Raw genomic sequence first — 10,973 nt, forward strand, 5'->3', positions numbered from 1 at the left:
ATGAGTACCCAGGCTACACATTTGTCCTTTTCCCCTAAACATCTGGGATCGACATAAACACATTTACCTATTGCATTTCCTATTTCTGTTAAGGTCTCCTTCGACCACAGCTCCAGTGGTAGACCAGGAAGTTTGACCCAAATTAAGTTATTAGAGGGGGTGTTCTTTAGCGGGTTGTAGCCAATATACCACTTATAAAGTGCAAGAAAACTTCTTCCCTGTACCCATGGACGGTTTTGGATAGCTGCTAGGTCGCTTGCATTCAAAAAATGGAAACAATACATTGTAATACAATAGATTAGATTGCGATTTTCCATAATCATCTTTAGGTTGCATGAAAGCTTCCAACTTTTTGTTTGTAATCAGGAGGATAGGAAAATGTGAGATGCAGACCCTTTTCTTGGTTTTTCTTTATATTTATAATGTTCTCGATTGTAAAGGATAAATATGTTGGTCACTGCCTTTTGGTTTCTGTAAGCCAATTTAAACTTCTAAGAATTACATTGGATTGAAGGGGTAATTTGTTTGAAAACATGAATGTGATTTATTTTTACAATATTAATGGCAAGTTCTTCAAACTCTTTTGGATTTGGTGGACACAACACAATGATAGATTTTTCTCCATTCAATCCTTAACATACCCCTTATGACATTTTAACATTTGTTTTTCTATTGAATTGCCATGAAGTTATGTGATCCAATAATATTTGAACACATTATCTTTCATTCAAAGAGTTAGAGATCCTTTTAGCTTTTCCTATTATTTGAAATTAATTAGTTATACAAGAAATAATTTTGACTTTTTATGATTTCTTTTGATAAAATTATATAAACTATTGGTAGCATTGGACATTAGGGAAAATGTCTAGATTCAACATCGGTGTATTATCTCAAATGATTTAGTTGTATGAGGAAATAATTTGGTTTTTTTATTATTACTTTTTAGAGGATTGGTAGCAATGGAAAATGGATTAGAAGAGTGTAATAGATTATTAGAAGTTGAATTAAATTTTCAATATGCTTACGAGTCAGCTATATTCGAAGAGATTAGGAAATTAGCCCTCATATACAAGAGCATATTTCCATATTTTTACCTTTATGCGGAAATTCATACAAAAAAATAATGAATTTAAACATTGATTTTCGTGTCAAGGTTTTTTTCAAGCAAACACAAAGCATGACATCTTTCAATTTCAAATATTTTTTGTGTTTTGGTTTTTAGACACTTGACCTTTTTGTCAACAACTAGAGAAGGAATAAGGTAAAGGTTTCTCCAACTTAGAGATTCAAATGGATGTAAAAAAAAATTGAACCATGGATATCTAGGTTTGATTGATCTAACGAGCTTGACAACTAAGGCTATGGGAACATGTATTAACACCCTTGCTTTCCTTGTTCCTATCCATATATCCCAAGCAAAAAACAATGGACTGCTTTCTCTCAATGTCTGGCTTCAAATCCCAATGAACTGAGTTATGAAAACTTATCATTAGAAAATTCGATTGCTTTTGGAATTTATGATACAGTTCTTAAAAGTCGGGAGATCGAAATTATGGTGATATCATCCATGGGAAAACATATTTCTAGGTAGAATACCTCAAGAGTGGTAACAAAAGAAAAATTATCATGCATAAGTTAGGGAGTTTTTCTCAGAAGAAGCATGCATGCATGCATTGACTCATGGAAACTGTTATCCTCCACAATATCCCAAGGCTGAGAAAGGAGATCGAAGGAGGTAACCTCAAACCACTTAGGGTTCAGTAGCTAGCCCTGCTAAACCAGAGAGGGATCTCTCTATGAACTCACAACCAACGATGACTGGAGTGGAAAAGGTGTTAGGCTAGATATGTTCAACTCTAGAATTTTTGAGATTTTAAGGTTTTGTTGTATCAGGGAACTAGGTCAAAAGATCAAAGGTTTCAGTTGCAAGAGATATAAAGGAGTAGGGTAGGTATGCCTTTGTGATACTTGGGGCTTTTTCAATGTAGTGTAGGGTGGAAAAGTAAAGATCAAAATGAGCATGGCAAGCATGAATTCATTTATCAGAAGACAAGTGACATAAACATGAAGTTCCTAACAAAACATAGATTAAAACTAAGAATTGTGTTTAAAGCCTCTTAGGAAAATCACTGAAAATTGTAGACATGGAAATAAGATGGATTTATCATTCATATAAAACTATAACAGAGAGAAAACATTAAAGCAAACTCACAACACAAGAATTCTTGAATAATAGCTACAATTGTCGTTTGATTTTCTGCAAAGTGATGAACTACAAGCTCCAAGAGTTCTACCCACTGATGTCCAACCTTTTTCACTCTGAAATTCATGAAATATATACAATTATCTCATCCCTAGACTAAGGGATTCGAGCTCAACCATCTCCCTAAAGATAGAAACAATTGCATTAAATTTGGCACTCCCTGCTAGGAATAGGGACCGAATTTCTAAAAATAGGGGTCAAAGATTAACTCGTATCTCTTGAATCATTACATATATTAAAAAAATGAAGGATTTTTTTATATATTAGCTTGTTTTTTAGAGACAGATATCTTAGTTTTTGCATATTCATCTCCATATTCTTAGTATATGTGCCGCAACAACATGACTAAAACAAGAAATCATTAAATGTTTAAATATGTAAAACTAGGTTGTAAATATCCAGTCAAATATTCCAATCCATGACACCTGTGAAGAAACTGAAAGAGGTTTTTTATATTTGGCTCGTTCTTGACAAAACCCTCCTTGGGTTTCTCAAAATTCCTTTCCAACAGTTAGAAAAGAGCGCCAAACAACAATGACTAAAACAGTAAAAACAAATTCAAAATTTGATTTTTTTTAACATAAGCCTTAAATATCATTGCATATATCCCAAATCATAACACCTATGCATAAACTGAAGGAGGTTTTTGTTCTTTGGTCTGTGATTGAAAAAAACCTCTTTAACTTTTGTAAAATTCATGTCCATTACTTAAGAAATGGATTTTGAAGTAAAATTGTCCCTGTGTGCAGCAAATGACCTCAAAAAACCCATGGATTTTCATATGATACTTTTGATGATGACCATGACTTTAGGCTTGTGATGAGATTAGAATATACATTATGCATTTATAAATTGACTCAAGACCCTTTTCCAACCAAGAGAGATGTCAAATTTAATTTGAAAATATTATAATTTGGCCTAAGTCTCTATCATCAATAGAAAGAGTAAATTTGATCACCAGTGACTGGCAGGACTGACAGACACTAACAGAAATAAGGAACAATTTTCTAGGCAACCTATTGTGAGGGTTAACAGTCCTGGCTTGGGTACACCATAAGGATGGTCTAATTTTTAAATTCATATCCTTTTCTTCTATAAAAGGAAGGCAAAGTAGGGGAGTTATACACAGAGTATTGATTCATCGACATGGCACTACATTTTCAATTTTAACATTAAAATAGGTTTGGAAGATTTTGGTAGAATTTTAGAGAATATGCCACAGGATGGAAGCCTTCCTCATGTTCCAATTCAAAAACAAGTGGATTTTTTCAAAGGACTTAGTTTCTCAGGTGAGGACATAGAAAAGAAGCCATTAAAGGAACTTGTAGTCTCAAATTTAGAATCAAATCTCAGTTTCAAAGAATGTCAAGAAGATCATGAATTCTTCTTGAATATTTAGTTACTAAAAAACCATCACACAGATACATCACACTCCAAAATCCAAAGAAATGAAGGAAAGCATTACTCAATTTCATAATTTCCTTCCCACACAAACACATCACACTCAATATTAAGAGAAAATGAAGAAAAAAGTTTGTAGATTTGAGTGTCTTTAAATTGCCTCAATTGGTGAAGTTGGTGTGTCATTGGATAATAGGTCCATTTACTCTTCAATCAATTTGTATAGTCTAACTTTAGGAAATTTAACTCATTCAAACTCATAAACAACAAGACAAGATGTAAATTACTATGTAATGGATTTAATTCTAGGTTCCTTGGCATTAGATATAAATGCCAAAAACTTAAAAAAAATACACTTCAAAAAACTTAAATTGATTATAGAGACCCAAGTACAATTTTTTTAATTTAAAAATCCTATCAATTTCTCTTTGCACCTTTTGGAGAAATTTCTAGTTATATGCAGGGTCATGTATATATGCACCAAATAATATGTGCATGAAATTATATGTAGGTAGAGGCATATGCAAGTCATAAAAACATAGTAATTCCAAACAAAAACACAATAATTTCAAACAAAAATCATTCTTTTTTGTGTACTTTAATGGAACATATGCATAATAACAAACTGATTTTTGCACAAGACAAATTCAACTCTTCTCTCTCGGCCAACATCCTCGCACTAGAATTTCCTTTTGGTGTGACTCCTATTTGCCTCTATTGGTTGGTTTCTTCATGCAACAACATGCACATGTAAATGCCACTATGTTTTATGCTAGTGCTACCATTTCAAGTAGACACTCAAAATAATTTCCCCACTCTTATACACTATTTTTTCCCACTCCACTAGATGTGAGGTCCTATAACATAGGTAGAGGAAGCAGAGTTGACATTTCATAACTACAAATTCGAGAGAGTTATTGCATAATCAAAGACAACATAGAAAACTCCATAACTCCATACAACATAATGATAATGGAAAATTCCATAAATCCACACAACATAACATAATTTCATTATGGACGTGATATAAAATAAAAGTGAAAATGAAAAATAAATTAATATAATTCATAAATATTATAAGTAATATAATGGATCCAATTTTGTTCTTGCATATTGTAATATTATTTTATGAGACTCATTAATAACCTAGAGAGATTTAAAAAAAAAATACCGGTAGCAACCTAAGGGGTAATTTCATAACCTACTTGGAATTTGAGATTACTATGATATTAGAAATCAATGACACAAGATACCATATCACATAGTAATTTCAAAATTTAAAATGATGGGGTGACTTAAAAAGTTCACACAATACTAACATTAATAATTATCCATGATACTACATACAATAATAACGCATGACATGGCATACACCAATAACCCAAGTAATAATAACTCAAGGATATGGTACATACACATATATAAGCTCAATAATAACCTTAACTGTGTTTTTTTTTTTTAATTTTCAAATAAATTGATAGTGATTTCATAACCTCATTGACATTTTTTTAAATAACTTGAGCAACATTCGAAAATTCAACGTAGTAATTTCACAGTCCATTGGGTAGATATGAAATAGTAAATAAGTTAAGTAATGATAAATGTATGCATTGATAAAAGCAAGGAAGTTAATGTTCCAAATCTCATGCAACATTGTAAAAGAGACCATGAAAATATGTCATATGGGATTTTAATTAAAAGATGAATTAATATGTCACATTTCAATATGGATAGGCCTATCATTTCATCGAGAAATGTGAAATAGTAAACAAGTTAAGTAATGACTAATGTATGCATTTATAAATGCATGGAAGTTAAAAAATATTATTTTATTTTGATCTAGTTAAAATGTTTACATTATATTACATGTAAGTTGGGCATTGGTGTTGCTACATCATGGTCATGTCGAAAAATAGCGCCCGAATAAGATAAGGAATTAAACTAATAACTTAATAGTGCACCCAATCACCATCTATCCAAGACTCCCTAAACTACAACTTTCACAATATCATAAAACTTTATATACCACAATTATTATAGATGTATTTATAAATAAAACTTTAATAAATATAAATCTAAACCCTAATAAAAATATTGAAACAATTTCCGAAAATTCAATATATATGTTAATTTAATGCCCTTCAAAAACAATTCAAGTTGAAGGGATAAAAAAAATTATAAATAAATAAAACAAAACTGCAACTTTCCCTTTTCACGGAGTGAGAGTTTGAAGCCTCATGAAAATTTTTCAACAATCTCCCAAAAATCTAATATATATTCATTTTATCGCATTCAAGAGGGTTTAATTCAAAAGCTAAAGTTCAAAGGAAATATACTTGTGTCGGGTGTTAGACACGAGTGTCTGGAATAACATCGAAAGGCTTTGGAACCGCAAATACACTTCAAGCATTTTTGTTTTTTAGCAGCGTTGAATCCAAGCTCATTTCCCTCGCGTTTTTTTGAAGCATAACGTCAAATGGTTGTATTGTTGTGACCATCTTACTTGATCTTTCATTCGAGAGAACCATTTCCTTCCGCCCCACTTCTTTCACCAACTGTGCATACTTTTTCCTCAATTTTACAAATTGTCAGTTATTTGAACTTCACGTTTCATTTTGGGGGCAATGCCAAGGGCTGCCTACTTGTAAATAAGTTATAACCTGTGTTTGTTAGGGTTGGTTACAATGGCGTAAAACAGGTTGCGGCAGATACCCTATTCAAATTGGGTGCTCTTTTTCTCTTTTATTTGTGAATATCCTATAAAAACCTGTGTATGCATTTCGAACTTAACTCTATGGTCATTAGATGCTTTCAACATGTGTAACTCAAATTGAATTCCATGTTTTTTAAAGTATAAAGTTCATATGGCATTGAAGTGATCTACAAAAATACTAGCCTCCCTCTCTCTGTAAAGGGAGAAAACCAGATAAATAGTGTATGTACTTGAAAACATAAACGTGACACTGAAGCAATAAGTAAAAGTGCATATATATGTACCTATATGGGAGGGATTCCATTAGCCAAATTCATCCCACCAGGACCTTCAAAATTCCACGTCAGAAAAGTTATTTGTCGTACGAAATATGTTCGTTGCATGCAGCCACTTGTTCACTTGTCATGTTGACCGGTTTAGGCGGTTTAGAGCGAGTTAGGGTTGGTTTTTGCATTTATCTTGGAGGCTTCTCGAACACACAATGTTATTCTTCTTAGGGTTGGTTGTTGAATGTTTCGGCTCCCAGGTACTTGCGCGTCCCTGTTGCAATGTTGGTCGCAATCATCATTGTTCTTGGCACTGTGGATAGTGGGTTATGGGGCATGATTGTTGCTTGTTTGAGACGTTTTTTAGTTTTGATATGTCGTTTTGTCTAGTTTATTGGATTGATTGTTCTTCCCCATCGCACACCGGCGACATTCATCTATGTTTGAACCTGTGGCAGATTTAGCTCAGCTCGGTGCTGGATATGGTCGTTTCATTCTTAGGAGGGTTTTTTTTTCAGGTAAATTAACGATTTTCTAATATGTTGGGAGAATTTCGTCTGTTTTACGTAGGTTTTCGTAAGACTAACCCCACGATAGTGTTATTGTCTGTCTTGCAGACCATTGTGTGTGATTTGGACTTGTTGTGGCGATTTGGAGTTGCTATGTGCGATTTGGAGTTTTTGTGTGTGATTTGGATTTTTTGTGGCGATTTGGGTTTCTTGTGGCATGCGGGCATGGAGGAAGCCGAGAAACGAATGGAAGGTAGGACACCTTTTCTAGCAACTTCTCTTCATGTGTTTTTAAACACATTCAGCGAGATGGATTATTGTGCCTTTGTTCAGCTTCTACGGAGAGAGTTTTTAAACACCTTCAGTAAATTTGTTGTGTTGGTTTTGTGTTGGGTTTTTTTTAATTGGGGCACACTAATTCAAAGTTAAGCATGGTCTCCCGAGGGCTTGAAATTCACACCCATATTGCATGATATGATGGATACCTAGTATCCATTGTGTATCTTTATGTATTATTGTTATTTCTTTGTTTCAGTCAGTGTCGATTGGGTTGACTAGTAGGACTTCATCTCAAGTTCAATTCTCATTTTCTGAGAATTGGGAAGAGGATTTTTGGATGATCTATGTACTGAAAAATGGAAAAAGTTGGAGTTTTTGTGATGTGATATGGCAACCTTTTGGAAGTTTGTATAGGCAACTTTTTATCTGCATTCATGAAATTCGTCATTAGTACTACTCGCTTAGATGTTGGCTTACGCAGCTTTGCAACTAAAGGATCTAATTCTAAGTTATCAAATGGATTTAGACACATTTCCTTGGAACTGTCTACACACTTATTCTTCAATACCATCACCCTTTCAAGTGTTGGATATCCTTGTAAAATGATCTAGGAATGGGGGTAATTTGGAGAAAAAATGGCAATGTGGAGTTACTGTGATGTAACTGTATTCACCAAATTTAGTAAATTTGTTGTGTGGGTTTTGTGTAATTGGGGCACACTAATTCAAAGCTAAGCATGGTCTCCTGAGGGCTTGAAATTCATGTTGGAAATGGCCACATTATTGTGGGGAGGGGGGGGCATGGCGAAGGAGGAGGTGAATTAGCATTGTCTATATCTATAAACATTTTATGCCTTTTTACCAAAGCACAAGGTTCAACAACCCATCAGAAAAAAATAGTAAACCAGTAAACATCAATATATAAGGGCACATAAAATCATCATAAATAACATCAATGCATGCACACAAGAGACACAAATTTTCTAGTGGAAAACCCTCTCCAGGGAAAAAAAACCCACCTATTGTTGTTATTGTTCAAAACTCTATTATGTTGAACAAATTATTACAAAGAGAGGCTACCACCTAGTATTTGGAAGACTTGAGTAAGACAGTCTATTAGAAATATCAATTGGAAAGTCTCTTCTCTCAACGACTCTACGAATTGTCATTCACTGCAAGTCACCACAAACAACGAGCCTCGCCTGACACTGTTGGACACTGGAGAAATATGCTTCTCGTTCTCATCTATATGTTAGAAGGAACCTTCCTTATCTACACATTATCTATAATGTAGCCTTGCGCCTTCAACACTTCCATGTGAACCGCATTTCATAATATTTCACATTGGACTCTCAAACTTCCTCAACATGAGCAACCCAGTGGCCTCACCGATATGAATCTGAAAATTATAAATTGATGTACACCCCAACTCAACATAGCTACAAATGTATAATATGCTAGATAGATCATTATAGCAGACACTCTCTCTCAATCAAGCTATAAACTCACACCCACAATCAATCCACACACACACACAAAATAACTCAATATTCTCACAAAAATATATATCAAAATATCCTCAATAATATCCAAACAATACCTTAGGAAAATACCATGGTTATCCTAATACCATGGACATTTGTATCATAGTAAACTCCAAACCAATACCATGGTTATGCCAATACCATAGATCCAGGTACCATGGTAATCTCTAGGTCAATACCATGATTCAATATCATGTTTATGTCAATACCATGGACCCTTGTACCATGGTAATCTCTAGGTCAATACCGTGGGTCAATACCATGGTTATGCCAATACCATAGGTCCCTGTACCATGGTAATCTCTAGGGCAATACGATGGGTAAATACCATGGTTATGCCAATGCCAAGAATACTTGTACCATGGTAATGTTTACTCCAATCATCTGCATAATTGGCATCAACTATATGCATAAACTCATCAACCATACATAACATCTTCATAAGCCAAGCCAACATAAGCCAACTACAATACATGCATAACATCTACATAGAGATCCAAATACACCAACCACCATCTACTTCCTGCACTAACACCTACAACCAATAATACAAGCAAGCAAGCACCTATACCAAGCCAACATATGCATCCACATACAGTCATCCTCAATACAATCATCAGCAATACATGCCCAGGTTGACATTAATGTCAATCAGCAATCACTACAACCAACAATTGCACCAACAACTGCATCATCAATACCCACAATCTCCCCCTTTGGCATTATGGCAACCCTAACTAAACTATACAACTGTTGTTGACTCAGAAACTGATTTCCTCATGTACCCCCACTTTGACATCAATGGAAAAGGGTTGAGCTCATCCAAGTAACCATAGATGAATAAAAAATACTCCCCTTGGACACTAGCTGGGTCATATGATAATGCAAAAAAAAACGACAACACTCATCATGGAAGCATGACAACAAACAAAAATAACTCTCACTCTCTTGAAGTAGCAACAACAACATACTCTCAATGAACACCACTCTCAACTAGCAGCAGTAGCATAATGTGAGCAAAAGCATCCTCTCCAAAACTCAGTGAGTAGCAGCGAAAAATCCTCTGATACAATAGCAACATATATCAACATGATCATCCATCCTCTCTCAAGCAGCTACAATATAGAGTAGATAGCAGCAATAACTCTTGAGGACTAGGGCAGCAACAATATATCATGAGTATCAACAACAATAACAACACTCACTCCCTATTAACATCACCAGCAACATAAGCATCAACATCAATCATTATGCCTTCACCAAAGCATTGTATCATCACCAATCCATATCAAGAAGCAACATCCTCATAAAGACAAGTCCAATGCAATGAAAAACCAAAAAAACAACTCAACACCATAATTTATCAACCAATACATAAAGTACATGCTCCCCATTATCATCATAACATCAAGCAGCAACCAATGTCTTCTAGTTGAAGATTACACCTCATGAACCAAGAGATTGACTTAACACAATATCATTGATACACAATACATGACTGAAGTGACACCCAATCCATATGAATGATTGGTTCATCCCTCATCAATAGATACTAGACACCAATACTCTCTCTCCAACATGACCATGACCAATGGTATTAAATACAATGTAGGTACATGGTTGTATAATGACTATAACATGATATACAATATCCCAAAGATGGCTGCAACAACTCATAAGAACACAAATTTGACGTGAATCATAACTCTTCCTATCACCAACTCATGAATCCAAAGACAAGGACACTTGATTATAGGGTCTCATGTACATGATAGCAAATGATGAAGTACAATATGAAACTTTGTGATTGTTACATGATGATTGAAATTTTCAATACATGACCAAGACTCAAGATTCTCTCCAAGACATACACAGTTAAACTCCTTGAACAACAATATGATGAATAACCAACAATATATAAATATCATTATGCACATAACCATCCACATGCATAAAGTATGTCCATCTGTAAAAAGGCACCATCTTGTAGCAACAAACG

Source organism: Pinus tabuliformis, chromosome 9, assembly GCF_031772625.1.
Source record: "Pinus tabuliformis cultivar Carrire ecotype Pingquan chromosome 9, CPIR1, whole genome shotgun sequence".
Lineage (NCBI taxonomy): Eukaryota > Viridiplantae > Streptophyta > Pinopsida > Pinales > Pinaceae > Pinus > Pinus tabuliformis.